Source organism: Lagenorhynchus albirostris, chromosome 21 (genome assembly GCF_949774975.1).
Source record: "Lagenorhynchus albirostris chromosome 21, mLagAlb1.1, whole genome shotgun sequence".
NCBI classification, from domain to species: domain Eukaryota; kingdom Metazoa; phylum Chordata; class Mammalia; order Artiodactyla; family Delphinidae; genus Lagenorhynchus; species Lagenorhynchus albirostris.
In genome coordinates, this window is record NC_083115.1 from 6,959,089 (window position 1) to 6,978,808 (window position 19,720).

Sequence of the window (19,720 nt, forward strand, 5' to 3'; positions counted from 1 at the left end):
GTTTTGCAGCTGAAAATCTTTTGCTTTCTTCTGGACGTCTGTCATCTTCCCAGGACACGTGCAGCTCGGGGGCCCCCGAGTTTTTCAGGTAATATTACAAGCAGAATCAGAGCAGCCTCTCTGTAGCTCACAGGATTACATGAGGGACCTCCCCTCTCTGATTTCCAGCCACCTCTGAGACTGAGGGTCTCTGCTTGATTTCTAACTGCCCAGCACTATGTGCTCTCAGGGGACAATCTGAAAAATCATGGACCTTGCCCACTGAGATTTCCTTCTTTGAAGAGTGAATCTTCTCAAGTTTCTTCCTACTTTTGGTTTCTCTTCAGTGACTTTACATAGCTGTTTTATATATATTTGTCCAGAGTTTGCAACTGCTTTCTGTGGGAGGGTTTGTTTCATACAAGCTACTTCCGAATTACTAAAATGAGAACTCTCAATATTAGTTTTCTTGAGTAAGGAAGAAGTAGAAGATGACTGCCACGCCATCCACCCACAATCAAATAATACAACGTCGCCTTGCTAACTCCTTCTAAATGTTTGGATTTTAGCTTAAACATCTCCAGATGATCTGTCTTCCTTAACCTGCTGGAGCGGAGTACCCCTACACATCTCTGATACATGTTTCTGCTGTGCCCTGTACTTTCAGCTATCCCAACACCCATCACAGTTTATGGAACTGACATGTTGAGTGTCTTTTTCTCTAAATAGGCTATACATTCTCTGAGGACGGCAAACGTGTGTCATGTTAATTGCTGTATTCCAGGTTCTATCACGTGGTAGACAAATGAGAAAGATAAATGAATAAAGAGTGAATAAATTCAGATAGATAGGAAAAGTCGTATAGTTTAGGATTACAACATAGAACAGAAAAAGAGAAAAGGTTCTGGAAGTCTTGAACTCTGATTGACGTGGCCTCCACCAGCTGAATACAACTCAGTGGCCAATACTTGAATGTCTGTCTCATCTTCTTACCCATGAGTTCCTCACAGGATCCCATGACAAAGCCCATCTCGGTTGAGACCACGGTTAAGAGAGCACAGAGGCAGATGCCACTGAGGATGGTTCCTGTATTTTCTCTGAGCAATTTGGACCTTCTGTTTTGCAACGGAGAAGCCAGACATCACTTAAGAAGAGAGAGTACAAACGCCTTAAATGCCAGGTTGCATTATCTGATCAATTATCCTCCTGTCCTGGCTGACAAGTCAACCCAATCAGCCTGCCATAACCTAAAGATTCTAAACAGGTATTAGGCTTTTCATGCTTTGACTACTTCTGACACATGCATTTTGTGCCTCAGTTTTTGTTCATAGAGTTGGGGGTTGGTAAATATAGATTTTTTGCATTACATGTTGAAACACTGAAAGATGAATATTGAGAAATAAAAAACACTTCAGTCAGCACCTATCACCTACTAAAGCAATTAATCAAACACATACTTTGTCAACTTTCTCTTGTTCTGTTATGTTTTATGACTCTATTATTATTTCAACACAATAAAAGGAATTAATCTTCATTGCATGGAAAATGTTTGGGAGGCAGCGAAAAGGGACTTAGCTGTCAGTCTCAATCTCGTGTTTCAAATCAATCATCAGGACAGACTGAATTATTTTTAACTGTGATGCATACATTAAGCCTTATTGGAAACACTTTTATGCATTATAGGATTTCCTACACTATCAGAATACAAATCGTCCCTTGGCATGAACTTGTTCTACAACTCAGTTGCCCTTGTATTATCTGCCTTCTCTAATAGGATATGAAAAATTTCAGAAATTGATGATAGAATAGCAGTTACAGCTTAACCCACAAGCTTGTAAGTGCCTGGAGATGGAAAGGCACAAATGGAAACGCAGAAGAATTAATTAATTTAATTAAATTAATTAAATCTAGAAATAATTAATTAATACTAGAGGGGATGCAAGGCTTCTCAGCAGGACCCTTATAAATACATGATGGAGTTCACTGGTTTCTAGAACTGAAGGTTCCTTGGACAAGGGGGTTGTTTTTCTACATCCAGTGTAATTCAGGATGAGAGGCAGAGTAGCCATAAACATTCATGCAAATAAGCAGTCATCAATGGATTAACTTATCGAGCGTCCATTATGGCATGAACAATAAAACAGGAACTGTTTTATTAAAACATGTAGTCCCTATTGGCAAGGCACTTTAATCTAGCTGGTGAGTTTCATAGGGGAATAAACTACAAATTGTTTAAATCAGTATAAGAAAAAGTCCAGCAGAGTGGTATGGACACATGTGTCATTAATCAAGTGCAGGAGAGGACAAAGTGGGATACAGTGTGGGCTTGAGGGGTCCTGTAGATCCAGGAGGCAGGTTAATTGTGTCACACATGCCTAGGAGTAAAGAGGAAAACCACTGCAGTCTTAAGGAGAATCTTGCAGAAATGTTTGTAAGTGGCTTCACACATTTTCTTCTCTCTGGTATGAGTTAAGTGTCAAACTTGAAGACTCTACCAAGATAAATCTACATGAAAAATCTTAGTTGCAAAAACATGATACTTCCTTTAAATTGCCTCTCCAAAATGACTCTATTTTGTCCTGCGAAAAAGCCTGGAACCATCTATCGGGTCCCTGTGTGACCTTGGACCAATTATTTTACCTCTTTGAGCCTCAGTTTTCTCATCTGAATAAGAAAGCACAGACCTAGATCATCTTTATGATCCCTTGTTATTCATGTGTAGTGTAAAGAACAGTTCTTTCATTTTCTCTGGGTGGAAAACGGGGATCAGAAAACCCAGCTGACTTCCTTGCTCTGAGTTGTTGATCCGTCTCTGCCTTTCCAGTCGGTGCCCTTTTGCCCCATTTTGCTTGGCTCAGGCGATTCCCCCTTGCTGCCGAGAGAGTGAAAAGGTGAAGGGAAGTGGCTTGTTCTGTTCTGGTTAGTTATTCAATTCTAAATAATTAATATCATTCCTATACTCCATCACCTTGAAGTTATTGCATGCCAGGGAGTATTAATAAAGGATAAGTTTCATGAGGTCAAAAGAAAAGACTCCAAAACATTTCTTATGGTCAGCCAAGCAGAAGGCTGGGGGAAACAGGGTTAGGAGAAATGAAGGAGGGACAGGAAATACATGTGTCATCTAATCTCGAAATTCTCCAGTACGTAAAGAAGAAGAAATATTATAATTGAGAATTCTCCACACAGAATTAAGCCAGTGATAAATTAATATCTTTGAGGAAAAATCAGTAACAACCAGGTTTGCATTGAGCTGAAAAGTCTCATTAGAAAATAGAAACATTTGAGTTGCGTTTGTTTTATTTCCCTTAAAATTAACCCTCTGCAGAAAAAAGCCATTTGAAAGTGGCAAAAAGCACAAATCATCTCCCATAAAGAGCTTCTTCTATAAATTACCTCCAGAAAGACCAGGGCCTGGCTCTGTGATCCAAAATATGAAAATGCACTGATGACCCAATGAAGAGAGATTTTTTAAATTAAAGGCATGCTGTGTCTCCCCCAAGGATGCAGTCTGTAAAGGGCTGGCTACCACAATTGTGTTTAGCTATTTGATAGGTGTTCTAGACCAGGAGAGAATGTCATAAAACACATGTGGTCTGGGCAACACTGGGTCTATAAGATGCCAAACAAACACATTTTTTAAAAAATATTTATTTATTTATTTGGCTGCACAGGGTTTTAGCTGCGGCACACAGGACTTTTGTTGCCATGTGATCTTCATTGCGGCATGCGGGATCTAGTTCCCTGACCAGGGATCAAACCCGGGCCCTCTGCATTGGGAGCGCGGAGCCCCAGGAGAGTCCCAGCAAACACATTTTTAAAAGTCATCTTTAGAAAGCATATTATTTATTTATATATTTAAAATGAAACATTACCAACTAAGCTGAATTTCACCAAAGCGTATGCTTCTTTGAGTGAGATGTGTACACAGAACAGCCTCAGCACACATTTTTAAAACTCTGGAAACGGAATACTACCTCCCTCCAAAAGCTGTCATTGATATCTGTAGGTCAATAAAGGTAAAAATCTAATATTAATCAAACACTAGTCACATATCAGACATTGTGTTATGTGCTTTACATACATTATTATAATAAATCCTTACAATCCAATGATATAGCTACAATTATTACCTCCATTTCAGAATGAGGGACCTAAGACTCAGAAAGTTTGCTACCTTTCTCAAGGTCACATACTCAATAAAAGAGTGGAAGCCATGTCTGCCTAGCTAAGGACCTGGCCTCTTAAACACCATCATACACTGATACGCTGTGAATATGAATAACCATCATAGTTAACAGTGAAGTTTAACATGTACTATTCAGTTAATCCTCACAACATCCTTCAGTATGTTGTTATCCTCTCTAACTCACAAATGTTAGGGCTGAGCTTTTGAACATTGAGGAGACAAAGTCACATGCCAGTGGAAGTGAAGCAGGACAGGCCCACAGACTCACGTCCTTCCCAGCAAGCCGCCATATATCATGGCAGCAAGCAAGGAAGTGAGACACAGAGTGCTGGCAAGTGGATATTTGACAGTGTGCAGGGATGAGCAGACAAATAGACCAGTGGAGTAGACTTTCCAAAAACAGACCTTAGTCCATGTGGAAATCTGACATGCGTGACAAATGTAGACGCTCCAATCACTGGGGGAAACAATAGACTTTTTAATAAATAGTGCTGGGACAACTGGGTAGCTATTTGGAAAAAAGGTAGAAACTAGATCCATTCCTCATACCATACATGAGAATAAACTTTAAATGGGTCAGAGATCTAAATGTAAAAACTAAGACCAGTAAGTACTAACAGAAAACATAAATAACTTCTCCTTTAACCTCAGTGTAGGGAAAGGCTTTCTTTTTTAAGCCATTTATATGGCTTAAAATTCAATATTAATAAAAGAAAATAGAGACTTCCCTGGTGGTGCAGTGGTTAAGGATCTGCCGGCCAATGCAGGGGACACGGGTTTAATCCCTGGTCCGGGAAGATCCCACATGCCGCAGAGAAACTAAGCCTGTGTGCCACAACTACTGAGCCTGCGCTCTAGAGCCTGCGAGCCACAACTACTGAAGCCTGCACGCCTACAGGCTGTGCTCCACAACAAGAGAAGCCACCGCAATGAGAAGCCCGCGCACCGCAACAAAGAGTAGCCCCCGCTCACCGTAACTAGAGCAAGCCTGCGCACAGCAACAAAGACCCAGTGCAGCCAAAAATTTTTTTAAAAATTAAAAATTTCAAAAAATGAAAGGAAAAAAATATTACAAATTTGATGACATAATAATTAAAAAGCATGGTTTAAAAAAACACCATAAATAAAGTGAAAAGACTGCTGGGAAACTGGGAAGTATTTTATACATCACAGTTAAGGTGCAGTGATACACTAATAATATATAAAATCCAATCAGAGTTTATTTAAGAGATGCAAGGCCGGTTCAATATTTGAAAATCAATCAATGTAATGTACCATATTAATAGGTTAAAAAAGAAAAATCACATGATCATGTAAATCAATGCAGCAAAATTATTTAACAAAATCTAACACCCTTTCATAATTAAAAACCTCTCAGAAAATAAGAATAGAAGGTAATTTCTTGAACTTGATAAAGAATATTTTCAAAGAAACTACTACTAACATTATAGCTAGTGAAAGTCTGAATGCTTTCCCCCTAAGATTAGCAACAAGGCAAGGATTTACACTGTTACTCAACATACTGCTGGAAGTTCTGGCCAGTGCAACAAGGTAAGAAGAGGTAATAAAATGTATATGGATAGGAAAAGAAGAAATAAAACTGTCCCTATTTGCAAGTGACATAATTGTGTACATATAAGTCCCAAAGAATCTACAAAACAAACAAACCTCCTAGAATTAATAAATGAGTCTTGCAAGGTCACAGGGTAAACAATAAACATACAAAAGTCAAATCAATTGTGTGTCCATATGCTAGTAATGAAAGTGTGAGCACCAAAATTAAAAACACAGTAGTACCATCTGAAAGCTCAAAAAGCAAAGAAAAAAGATATGAACTTCACAAAATAAGTACAGAACTTGTGTGCTGAAAACTAGGAAAGGCTGTTGAAAGAAATAAAAGATGTAAATATGTAGAGACCTCCTGTGTTCATGGATGGGCAGACTTAACATAGTAAAGATGTCAGTTCTCCCCAGATTAATTAATATACAAGTTTACCATAACTCCTATCAAAGTGGCAGCAAGATGTTCGGTAGACATAAACAAGATTATTCTAGGATTCACACAGATAGTCAAAGGAACTAGAATAGATAAAACTATCTGAAAAAGAATGAAGAGGGAAGATTCAGTCTGAATCTTACTGAATAATTACCCACTGTATTCAGTAAATACAGTAATTAGGACTATGGATTTCGGTGAAGGGGGGAGACACACAGCATAATGGAATGAAAGGCAGCACTCCGAAATAGCCCTAGCCAAAGACGCCTAGCTCAGTTTTGACAAAGGTGCAAAAGTAATTCCATGGAGGAAATACAGCCTTTTCAACAAACGGTGCTGGAGAAAGTGGGCATTCCTGGACAAAAAAAAACAGAAAAGAAATTTCATCTAAGTCTCACACTGTAGACAAAGATGAACCCAGAATAGATTATGGACTTGAAGGAAAAACATAAAACGCTAAAATCTGGGGGAAAAATATGATAGAATCTTCAGGATCTAAGGCTAAGCAAAGAATTCTTAGATTTGACCTGAAAAGCATAATCCGAAAAAGGAAAAATTGGTAATTGGGCTTCATCAAAATTTAGAACTTTTTTTCTCTGTAAATAGCCTTAAGAGGATGAAAATACAAGCTACAGTCTGGGATAACACATTTGCACACCACATATCCAGCAATGGACTGGTATCTAGAATATGTAAAGAACTCCCAAAACACAACAGAAGAACAAGCAAACAATCTTATTACAACATGGGCAAAACACATGAGCAGACATTTCACCAAAGAGGATATATTCATGGCAAACAAGCATAAGAAAAGACACTAAACATTATTAGCCATGAGCCAAATCCACCTTAAAACCACATAAGATGTCACTACATACTTATTAGAATGGCTAAAATAAAAATAGTGACAACACTAAATGCTGTTGAGTATGAAGGAAAGCTGGACCACTCATACTTTGCAGGTCAGAATGTAGATGGTGCAGTCGCTTTAGGAAACAGTGGGCAATTTCTTAAAAACCTAAACATGCAACTATAATAATGACCCAGCAGTTGCACTACTGAGCATTCATCCCAGAGAAATGAAAACTTCTGTTCCCGTGAAAAGCTGTACAGAAATGTTTACGACAGCTTTATTTTTAATATCCCCCATATGAAGTAACCCAAGTGTCCTTCAACAAGTGAACAGTAAAACTGTGATACATCCATACTATGAAATTCTACTCAGCAATGAAATGGAATGAATTATTAACATACACAGCTACCTGGATGAACCGCCAGAGAATTATGCTGAATGGAAAGAAGCCATTCCCAAAAGTTTACATTCCACTTATAAAACGTTCTTGAAATGACAAAGTTATGAAAATGGAGAACATGATAGTGGCTGCCGAGGGTTAAGAAGAAGGTGAGGGAGGAGGGAAGGGTGTGCGGCTCCAAAAGGGCACCATGAAGGATCCCTGTGTTGATGGAAATGTTCTGTATCTTGAGTGTGTGAGTGTCAATATCCTGGTGGCGATACTGCACTATGATTTTGGAAGCTGTTCACATTGGAAGAAACTAGGCAAAGGGTCTATAGAGATTATTGGTATTATTTTTTCAATTGCATGTGAATCTACAGTTATCTCAAAATAAAAAGTTTAGTTAAAAAAGGAAAGACTTCCCCAGTAATATCACGTGCCTCCTGATAGGATGCACTAAGAAGGCCGGCCACAACTTCATTTCTGTGATATTTCTGCCCCCAAAATGCATAACCTGAGCTTAATCCTGAGGAAATCTCAGGAAAACCAAATTGGGAGACATTTCACAAATAATCAGACTCTACTTTTCAAAAACATCAGAGAATTAAAGGTAAAAAAACAAAACAAAACTGAGGATTCTTTCAGATTAAGGTAGACTAAGGACAACTGCATACAATGTGGGATTCTGGATTAGATCCTGGACTGGAAACCAAGGACATTAATGAAAAATTGGTCAAATTTGCAGGTTTGTTGGTTAGATCATACTATTGTTTCACTGTTAATTTCCTGATTTGGGTAATTGCACTGTGATTTGGAGGAATCTGAGTGAAGGTGATACAGATATTTTTATGCAATTTCTTCAAAATTTTTGTAAGTCTGAAGTTATTAAAAAAAATAAAAGCATAAAGAATGTTAAACGTTTAAATCATAAATTAATGTTGGGTAAATAGATGAGAAAAATAAAGACTGGTCCTTTTTATATTGCTTAGTGAAATCGAATGCCTAAAATCTGAAATATTCTGCTCCAATATGGTGGCCAAATATCTCTCACCAGCCCAGACGAGGAGTCACCCTGGAGAGTCCAACTGCTGTGTTGCACAATAGGGAGTGGCACGTTGTTTTTGTGCATGACAAAGAATCATATTCTTCAGGAGAAGATAGATTTTTAAGGCTGAGAATAATTCTAACTTGTATCCTCTCAAACCCATTTGGGTTCTTTTCTTTCAAAGGAAAACTTCCAGCTCTGAGTGGGTCGCTGTTGTGACGTGAGCACGCAGTGGCTGTTTAATACATCTTGGCCTGACAGTAGGAGAATCGGATCCCCTCAACCTGTCATCTCCATCCTCTGGTTTCATTAATTTTTCTACCCTGCCTCTCTGTTCTGGGGTAACAGCAGCTAAGGCAATGCAGTCTCTAACAGCAGTCAAAGTGGTATAAATATTAGTGATAATTGTACAGTACAGTAATTGCAAATAGCGGTGATTAATTCTGACAATAATTGTCCTAAGAACAACTGATTTCCTTTCCAGATGCCCAAGTTTCCCACGAGAAAGCTTTCCAATGGTTATTATTATTAGTGTAAGCTTTGGGGAGAGAAGGGAAGTTGGAAAGAATGGTGATTACTTTGGATTTGTCGGCACTGATTCTTTGTTAGTATGCAGGAGAAGGGCGTCCATGGTACTGCAGGAAGCACTGTCCTGCCTTACAAGAAAGTCACCCTGACTCTGAAAGTGGGGATGGGGGCAATGCAACTCACTGGATGTGGATCACACAGTCACAGCCAAGAATCTCCTTAAAACCATGATGACACAGCACAGGAAATGCAAAGACAAATTCTTACTTGGGTAATAACTCTCTCTTGTGTAAGTCTTATCCAACCCTGTGTGATTTATTTTTGAAATCTTCCTGATGTAGCTATCTAAGCATTATTATCTCCATTTAATGTACACTAATAGATAGCAATATGAGGCAGTAAACTGCTTCTTTCAGACCACTGAAGAAGTCAGTGATGGACTTAGAATTTAAGATGAAATAGCCACGGCTCCCATTTTTATTACCAAATTAAGAAGCTATACCAAAATCTCAGGGCTAGTTTCCTTCAGAGAACACCCCCCCACCCCTCTTACTATGGGTTAAGCCCACATGTAAATGAACACCAGACAAAATTTATCACCATGTGTTTACTGCTCAACTAAAACCTATCATTCTGTAGTATATTAATATTCAAGTTTCTCTTAGTGATTAACATCAGTTTTATTTCAGTTGCTCTCCAAACTGGGGGAATACTATTTCTAAATTTATTAACTAGGGTCTGACTTTCCTGCTGTACCAGTAAGTTATCTGATTTTAGGGAGGGTGGGGTGTACTTGTATGCATAAACTAAGTGGTAGCAACCAAGCTTTGAATGCTCACCTTATACTTGACTTTATGCCCTTACATCCACTTTCACATACTTGTCCTTCAAAATAGGCATGGACTCAGAATCTGATCAGTAATTTTCCTAACTGTCTTTCCCAGATTCTACTGGACTCTATAAACTTCATGAAAGCAAGGGCTTATCTCTATATCCTCAGCTCATTCTGATGTCCTGGGCATGTCCTCAGTCCTAGTACTGATGTCCTAGTACAGAGTCTAATATAATACCGATTATAGGAGATCAATAAATGTTTGCTGAATGAATAAATAGATGCATTACACTCATTATCTCCATTTATTTCATAGCTCCTGGTACTGACTTTTTTGACTGCTGTATTAATCTTATCTGACTACATTCCCCCAGCAGGCAGGAATTTTAAATGTGTCGGTTAGGTATTGCTGCATAAAAAAAATTACCCCAAAATCTTACACATTAAAACAACAGATATTTGTTACCTCACACAATTCCTGAGGGTTAGGAATCTGGGTTGTCAAGGCTCAGGGTTTCTCACTGAATTCTAGTTAAGCTGTTGGCCAAGACTATAGGCTCACCTGTAGCTGGATAATCCACTTCCAAGCTCACTCACCTGCTTGTGGTTGACCAGAGACTTTGGCTCCTTGCCAGGTGAGCCTCTTCCTAGGGTTGTTTACAACTTGTCTTCCCCCAGAGTAAGTAATCTGAAAAAGAGAGGGAGAGCAGGTATGCAACAGGACACACAAAACGGAAACCACAATCATTTAGTACCTAATCTTAGAATGGCAACCATAATTTACTGGTGGCAAAACCCAATCCTGGTACAATAAGCGTGTAAATATCAGGAAGCAGGGATGACGAGAGCCAGCTTGGAGTCTGGCCACCATAATGGCTTTACAAGGTGTTATATATAGCCTTCTCTATCAAGCATATGTAATATGTGGCAATAATAAATCAGTTTAGATGAGGACGATAATCCTTTAAATGAAAAAGGACAGAACCATTTTGGACTTGAGAACCTCTGTAGTGGGAATTATGTTAAGTTTATCTCACAAGATTCTGATGCTCATCCTTAATTGTAAAAGCATTGGAGGTAAAGTCGGAGGTGGGAGTCCAGGGAAGAAAAAGAAAACGACCAAATGAAGGAGGGGACAAATGTCTATTTGCATGCTTCTTGCACAGGCAATAATGGGTACTCTTCAATTTCCCAAATTTTAACCTCTTATGAGCAGGGAAATCCTGTATTTCTACCAAAAGTTTAAAAAGGCTAGCTTAATAGTATGAAACAGGGTGAGGGAATGGTTGATAAATTAGTAGGATAACTGTATAATTTATTGTCTGACGAAGACACTATTTAGAGCAAAAAGAAGGGTGATTAATAATGATGCCACAGCAATAGACATAAATTGAGACTGTCCAGGATAATCTTGGACACATGTTCACCCTGTAAATTAGAGCCATTTATTTTGGGCCACTTTTACTGTGAGGAGCCTGGAAGAGTGAGTTTTGTGCACAGTTCCTTGAAACTTAGCTTTTATGCTTTCCATGAGAATATCTAACCCAGAAGAAAGGAATTAAGAAGGAAGCAGGCAGCACAGTGTACTATTTCTTGACAAAGGACAGCGTCTTGGAGAAGGATTGATTTGTAAGTATGTTGTCTAAGAATTCATGTCCCTCTCAAGGAAATTACCAGTCATGAGGGATTTGAACAAATATTTTACTGCAGTTTTCCTCATATCAGTTGCAAAGAGAGATTGTGTTTAATTTTGCAAAATTTCTTTTCATATGCATCTAATTAAAGTATCTGTTGAGTCCATCATGCTGTATTCAAGTTAATTGAATAGAAACAAAATTTAATGGTTCCATATTAGATTTTCCTGGTTAATGTCACAGACATCTATTGATTTTTTTTAATTAGAGATTTTTGTTAATGGATTTGAACAAATTAAAATCTGTCTAATAACCAGTGTTCCTCTGGCAGTCTCAGGACACTTGCCGGGATTTAGGGGAGTCTGCGTTTTCAATGACAGATTCTATAGAATTCTAAAATGAGGTTAGAATTCCTGCTGATAAACTTCATTATGCCATGGGTTTTTTCCCTCCTCTTAAAAATAAAATTTTGAGAGAGGATTTTTAGGGATACAAGTGTATAAATAGTAATACTAATTTGCACCCAAACACAGATTATCATGCCTAATGCTCTACACAGCCCAGTGCAATTGTTGGAATTCTAGGTAGAGGGTGGTGCCCTTGATTTTTAGGTTCTGCTGTACTGGTAAGAGAATCACTCAAGGTCTTGCACAAATTTTTAGCATGGCTATAAATAGAAGAAACAATTGTATCCAAGGTGATCATATTATAATCCACTCCCCATTGCCTCTGTTTTTCTTTCTTTTTTTTTTTTGCATCTCCAAAACACCAATATAGGAAGCCACAACAGTTGTCCAGGGGCCTTGGATTAATCTTACAAAGGATATTTACTCATTTTTTTTTTTATTTTCAAGAAGTAACATTTAGTCCTAGTCTTGATGCAACAAGGACCCGTTCCTGATGGTTTGAGAGGGTTTAAGGTCAAAAAGAGGTTACACAGTATTCTTACTGTAACTTGTTTCTTCCTAGAAAATCACTTAAAATCCATTCTGGACTTGAGTCTGCTGTAGGACAAAGAGAAGACTGAGGGAAGCTTAAGGGCAAAATAGAAAGTCTTCGGGGTCAGCATCTGGTCCTGGAGAAAGGTAAAGATGAGGCAACAAAGCAAGGGAAAAAGAAAATTCACCTTCACAGACGGGTGGACTCTGGAGCTGTTCAGAGCACACCAGACCCCTCCTACTATTCCTTTCAAAAATGGAAGAAAAGTCCTGTAAAAACCCCCAACTTCACAGAAGCAGATTTACAGGAGAACGATCACAGGTAACCCTCAACGCTCCACCCAGGTAGCCTCTCAGCTGTCACATACGCAAGTCTTTAGGGACTCGACTCAGTCTCCCTGCCATGCAAGGAGAAGCGGTTAATCCAGTCCCTTTTATCCCTCTGAATCATTTCTAAGGACTAAAATCAGGAATTCACCAAAGACAATAACAAAGCCCACTTGGTTTCACATGTTGCCTATAAAGATAAAAATCCTTGCATTTATATCTTTAAGGCTCTGCACGCCCTATCTATTCACCCAAACCCCATCCATCCTTTCATTCCCCAGAGCTCCATAGAAACTCCCCTGAAGACTGCCACTAAAATCCATCTCATCTCTCCTTTATCTGAATACTGGCAGTGCATGCAATATGCAGAACAAAATTTAGTGCTTAATTATACATTGCCTTGTATTATCCTTTAGCTGTTTCATGCAAGTATAAGGGAGGTAATATTTTAAAAATATATTTTTGCAATTATCTCCCACATTTAATAATATTAACCATCCCACCAATTTCCTGTCCTCCCAACACACTCATTGTCTTTCTCTCTTTCCAGAAAAATATCCATTAGAATTGTTCCAAGAGAAATTCACATGATCAACGTTTTTATATGATTACTATGTGCCAGTTACTTTTCCAAGCACTTAGCATGTGCAGACTCATATAATCTGCACAACAACCCTGCGATATAGGTAATATTGTTCTATTTTGTTTTACCGATGAAGAAACTGAGGCACAGAGACATTACGTAACTTACCCAAGGGCACAAATCTAGTGAGTGACAGAGTGAAGATCCAAATTCAGGGGTGTTGCTTCAGACCGTGTGCTCTTGACCTCTTCACCATACAGACAGAAAGATTTTATATTCAACTTCTGATATCTAGATTGGGTTTTGCAGCAAGCTGAAGGTCTGATGTTCAGTTTATGTGACTAGATGACCTCCCATTGAATAAACCATGAACCAAACCTAAAGGATCCAACCACAGGGTGCTTTTCACCGTACAGAGGGGACAAGCCCTTTGGCCATCAATGGTATGGGTGTGAGGCTTATTTCCCTAAGTAGAAGAAGGATCTGACTTAAAGAAAGTTGGAATTCTGAGTCTTTCCCTTTCAACCAGAGGAGTGATGGGGAGAAACAAAAGGAAGACAACAATGACCTTGTTCTTGTCTAAACTCAACCAGTAGCAAGAGAAACTTTAGCAACATCTATAAAATATAGGGAAAACAAGAGTGACTCATCCTTGCCTGTATCTTGGGATTTTCCATAGCCATAGGAAAATAAAAACCTTTAGCTCAGAGCCATGACCTATATAATGCAGGGACAGTGGTATGGGGGATAGCAGACATTTGAGTACTAGCTGGTTGTGCAACCAGGTTCGGGGCTCCCTATGGACTCGGCATGGCAAACAAGCCATGTAGAAAGCCCTGTGTCTTCTGACAGGGGTTGCAGAGAGGTTGAGAGTGATGGTGGATTGAAAAAGACTTGGTTCAGGAAAAGGGACAGTGCTGGGCTAAGATGTTAAGACAGAGGCCAGTGGTGAAGTCCCCAGCTCACTCTGAAGGCCTGATGAAACCACTTAGCCGTCTTTGGGACTAGCCAGAGGCAGAACCGCCTGGCCACACCTCCTGTGGATCAGGGTTGACCTAGAGGAAGCCAGGTAGATCTGAGGACTCCTCTTCTTACCCAAAGTTCCATACAGATGCACTAAGCCCCTCTCTTATATCTGAATACCATTTGGCAGTAGTGGAGGGGGAGTGAAATATAAAAGCAATTGCCCGAAGAGACTGAGTTATCCACACCACTATTACTTAACACCAGCAACACTGAAGAGGGGAACTTTGTAGAGAACAAAAGTGTAAGCTGGAGGGGGACGCTTTAGATCAGAATAGCTTGCAGTATTATTATCCGGTAATACTGGATAATATTGTCTCCACTACCCATTGGGGTTTGTCACAAAACTCAGAAGAATTAGAGAAATATTAGAGAAAATATCAAGATCATTTTCTTTGTACATCCAAGGTGTTCTCTGAGCAGATCTGAAACCTCACCATATGGTTACATGATTTGATATTTTCTCCTCTCCAAGCTAAGCCTCTTCAGATTAGGGAGCAGCGTATCCTTCTTTTATATTTCCTGCTGGCTCAGCTCACCAGGGGGCACAGCAAGTGCCCAGAAATATTTGTTGACACACTGCCCCAGTGTAAAAGGAATGAATCTCTCTTGTACCTTTTCCCAGCCAATTAAAAGAAAGAAAATAATACACGTATGTGATTCTTTTTGGAACAATTTTCTTTCCTCACATCTAAATGTCTTCTTGGTTAAGTGTTGGTTTGGGAATCTAATCTGGCTTCCTCTGCCTCTGTAATAACCCAGGGAACAGCTCCAAAAACCAGACAAGCCAATTAGTAGTGCATCTAATTTTTGTAATTTCCAAAACCCTCCATCACAATGAGGCTATTACAGGAAAATTAACCTCTAGCAGTTGAAATTACTCAGTGTGGAGTTTAGCCAGGGGCAGGAAACAAAGCTGACTTTCATAGAAAGAAATCACCGGGCTTTTCCTCTCAAATGACTTACCTGAAAAGTCAGCCAAAATGTGGAAACCTTGTTATTCCACTGACTTTTACATTCCTTTGGCAACCAGACAGTTGAGGGCAGGCTTAAGTGAGGGAGGCAACAGAGTAGAATCAGTTTGGAAGGACTGATTTCCACCCAATGGCCTTGGGTGAATGAGCACGGAGGGCAGAAAATAGAATAGAATCCAAGAAAGGAAGCAAACAGACAGCTTCTAAAACAATGTCTGACACAGAGGGCATAATGACTGAAGGCTTTAATAAGTGAATGAAGATTTGAAGTAGGTATGTGTCAGGAAACATAATAGGTATATTCTTAAGAGTTGAGGTTAAATAGATTTTTTAAATATAAATCAAACCTTGTGTTCAATGCTGTGAGTGAAATACACCAGGTGTTGTTATTGTTACGTTTTAATAAGAAAAAAATAGCTTTTGATAAATCTGTTTTGCAAATCTGTGACTTCTTCTCTTTATTTATTTTTTTAACACAGCTCATGAAGTGACCTGATTTTTTCTCAGGAAGTAGAACCCAATGAGAAGCTAGGCCAATTCAGTAAAACCCCGCCGCCAACTTCTCCCTTGAGACAGGTATCCAGGGAGCGTCCACTTCCCTTGCTAATAGCCTGCGACATCTGGGTTAATTTGGGGAAGCTGCCTTATCTAAGTACATAATCTGAAGTTCTGGGTTGTATTCTGTCAATGAAAAAATGCCACCGGCCATATCAGTAAACAAAAGATGTTGTAGCCATTAAGCCATCACATCACAGCCTCCCCGGTTACAGCAAACCCTGAGGGAGCTCAGGATGGAAACAGGATGCCAGACATCAAGCCATCAGCCACCCACAACGATGCACCCTGAGGAGACTCAGGATGAGAAAGCACAGGATATGGCCCCAGAGCTGAGGTGCACATCAAAGGAATGGTTTCAATGAGCCCAGACTGTTGCATCTTCCCACACATAAAAAAGCACTAAATTCACTAACTTGAGATGTCTGGTTTTCTTTAATTAACAGTAATCTTTTGGATTCCAAATATACACTACCAAATGCAAAACCGATAGCTAGTGGGAAGCAGCCGCATAGCACAGGGAGATCAGCTCGGTGCTCTGTGACCACCTAGAGGGGTGGGATAGGGAGGGTGGGAGGGAGGGAGACAGAAGAAGGAGGAGATATGGAAACATATGTATATGTATAACTGATTCACTTTGTTATAAAGCAGAAACTAACACACAACTGTAAAGCAATTATACTCCAATAAAGATGTTAAAAAAAACACAACAGTAATCTTTTGAAGATCTGACCACCTGCTCTTCGTTGCAAAAACTCCCACATATCCTGGCTCCTCCCTTTCTTCTTTAGAGCAGTCCCTTAGAACTATCTGAGAGGCTGCATCCCGGGCTTAAGTCCTCAGTTTTGTCTGCCAAATAAAACTTAATTCTCAACTTTTAGGTTGTGCTTTTTTTTTTTTTAGTCAACAATTCCTTCAGCAAGTAAACCTGGTTAGAATAAGAGAATTTAGCAGGACCCTCCATTTATTCACTGAGTTGATGAAACAAAACTTCCATTTACTTGGTATTAAGGCCCTGATGGGATGTTAATGCTCTTATGGGTTCTGTCGGATCCTTTGTCTAGAATGTAAACTTATTACCACTTATGCAAGTCTGGTCATTGAGACCTGGGAGCTAATCACTGTTTCTCTAGCAATAACCAATAATGATTAACTAGAATCCTTATAAAAGCAAGAATGGAAAGACGTCTGGGAGGATGAACACCTACCTACCCAGCCCACAGTCCTGTGTGGACAGAGCAGCTGGGCAAACTCAAAGAATTCAGAGTTTTTCTCTGGAACTGGTCAGGCAGAACATTAAACAGCGCTTCTCACACTTCAACGTGAACCACCTGAGGATCGTATTAAAAATGCAGATTCTGCTTCAGGATGACTGGGGTGGGGGCCAGGATTTTGCATTTCTAACAAGCTTTAAGGTAATCCTGGTGCTGCCGGCCCAAGGTCCACAGCCTGAAAAGCGTGGCACTAGATAACATGACACTTGTTTGGAATCCAAGCTGAAACTTGTAGAGGTCACACTCTTTGCTTTCCTCCCTTCTCTTTCCTGTTGCTCTCTGTGCAAGCAGCGTACATGTCAGCGGAAGAGCAGTCAAGCGGCAAACAGCTGTGCTTCCGGGGGGACTACGGGAGTAAAAAGGGAACTTTTCTTTGGCATCAGGTAAACATTACCCTTTACATGGGACCAAATGATGAAGAATTCTGTGCTTCTACTTTCGTGCTGCATTGACTGAAGGTTTTGATGTTCAGGGAAGTAACTTAACATTTGCAAGCCCAGTGGGAAAATGCTGCTGAGATGGGCATTAACCAGAAGGCTGCAGGAGGATAACCCTACATGACTTTCCTTAAAAGACAGTAACAAATAACCGGCCATTTTCCTTTTGCCTCTATGTAAAGGCTCCCAAACCACTCTGCCTATTTTATGCCATGAACTCTTACATGACTAAATAATAAAATGGATGACAAAGCTATCAAGCTGTAGGCGTAGCCTACATCTATGTTGTGAAATGTGAAGATAAATGTGCAAAATGACCAGCTCACCTGGTAAGGTCAAGAGCCAAGCTCTGAATGAACAACAGAGGTCTGCATCTCACAGGGTTGGGCTTAGAAAGCCTTTTCTGAAGCCATGACAATATAAAAATGCTCATGAAAACAGCAGTCCTTGGTGATGGGTAAACTGGGGAGTAGATTCAGATTGGTCTTGGACTTACTGAATTGTCCTTTTCACACAAAATGCAGAACTAGGAAAAGCCCCAGAAGGGTATACGCTGTGAGTTGTAGTTTGTTATTTGCTCTTTCTGCCAATTAAAATAAAAGGCAAAACAATCTGAAGTAAAAGCAGATTGAACTCAGAATTATCCAGAAATAAACTCCACTCCATGTGGTACAATATTATGTACTGAGATTAGACGATCCTGCCTTATGCCTGCAAACTTACCTTAAATAAGAGACAACAGAACACCAGAAGCATGGTTAAGAATGCATGTGTCTTTGAAATCTACAGCTTTAGATTTGAGAAGAGAATTCTAACAGCAAACAGAGATACAATGAGTAAACCACTCCAGGGCTAGATATATGTTTTCTCGCTCCATGATTTGGAAATTGAGGGGAAAAAATCAAAATGAAATCAGTAAAAAAAATCGACAGCACAGAAAAATGGAAAACAAAGCACTCAAAGTATATCACATATCAAAGTATAGATAAAGAATATGTATATATACATATATACTTTAAGACAGTACAGAAGACAAATTTTAAAGTATATCACTTTGTACTCTTAAAAATTTCAAAGAAATTAGGGTTTATATAATACAAGATTAGAGATAAAATAGTAAAACAGATTAATATTTGATATGAAAAGGACGCTTGGTGATAAGCACACGATTTTTAACAAGTAAAATAAAAATAATTTTTTTAAATCTAAAACTATAATCACAGATTTAATGTCAGCATTAAAGAGCATATTTGAATCTAACAGAAATTAAATTAGTGTTATGGAGAGCAAACTTGAAAATATTTCAGAATTTATTGGAAAAGAAAAGATAAAAATGAAATCCTGACGATATACATGGAAGAGAAAGAATTATGATCTAACATAGAGATAATTGATGTTTCCAAGAAAGAGGACAAGTCAAACAGAAGAAATAATTTAAAATATGATAGACAAAATCTTTCCTAGAATGAATAAAGTCATAATCCTGCAGATTAAAAACATCCCTAAGTGCATGTGGTAACATAAGTAGAAGACTAGATTCCATTTTTAACTTGGTAAAATTTTTACCTTTGAAGCAACCAGATAGATGGCTACAAGCTCTCTTTGGGTCATTTTTGCTGGAGAAAAAAAAACACTCCAAAACTTAAAACAATAACTATTTTGTATGCTCCCAGATTCTGGGGGTCAAGCATTTGGAAGGGGCTTAGTGCAGATGGCGTGACAGTCAAAATGCACCTGACAATTAAAGATATGATTTTATTCTGGCTTTTGCAACAGAGAGAATGTTCATTAATGAGAAGAATCACAGAGAAAGGAATGGGGGATCTGGGGCTTTACAGAGGCAGGTAAACAGGGGAGTCATTCATGAATCATATGGGAGTCATGAGGAAGGATGGAGAGGCTCTTATCTTGGAAAACGTGAGGGCTGGGTGGTCCTTTCCAGTTAGTTGTTTCCCAGCATAACAAGGGTGGGAGCATTTCTCAACCATCACTGCTTTCTGGGAACTCAGGGCTCAGTAAAGTTCAACATTGTCAATGACTTCTCTCTGCCCCACGGCATCTGGGAATTTAGCAGGGAATAGCTGATGGCTGGAGATGACTCTGTGGCTGGAATCACCTGAAGGCTTCTTTATTCACACATGTGGCGCCTTGTCCGGGATATCCTAAGGGCT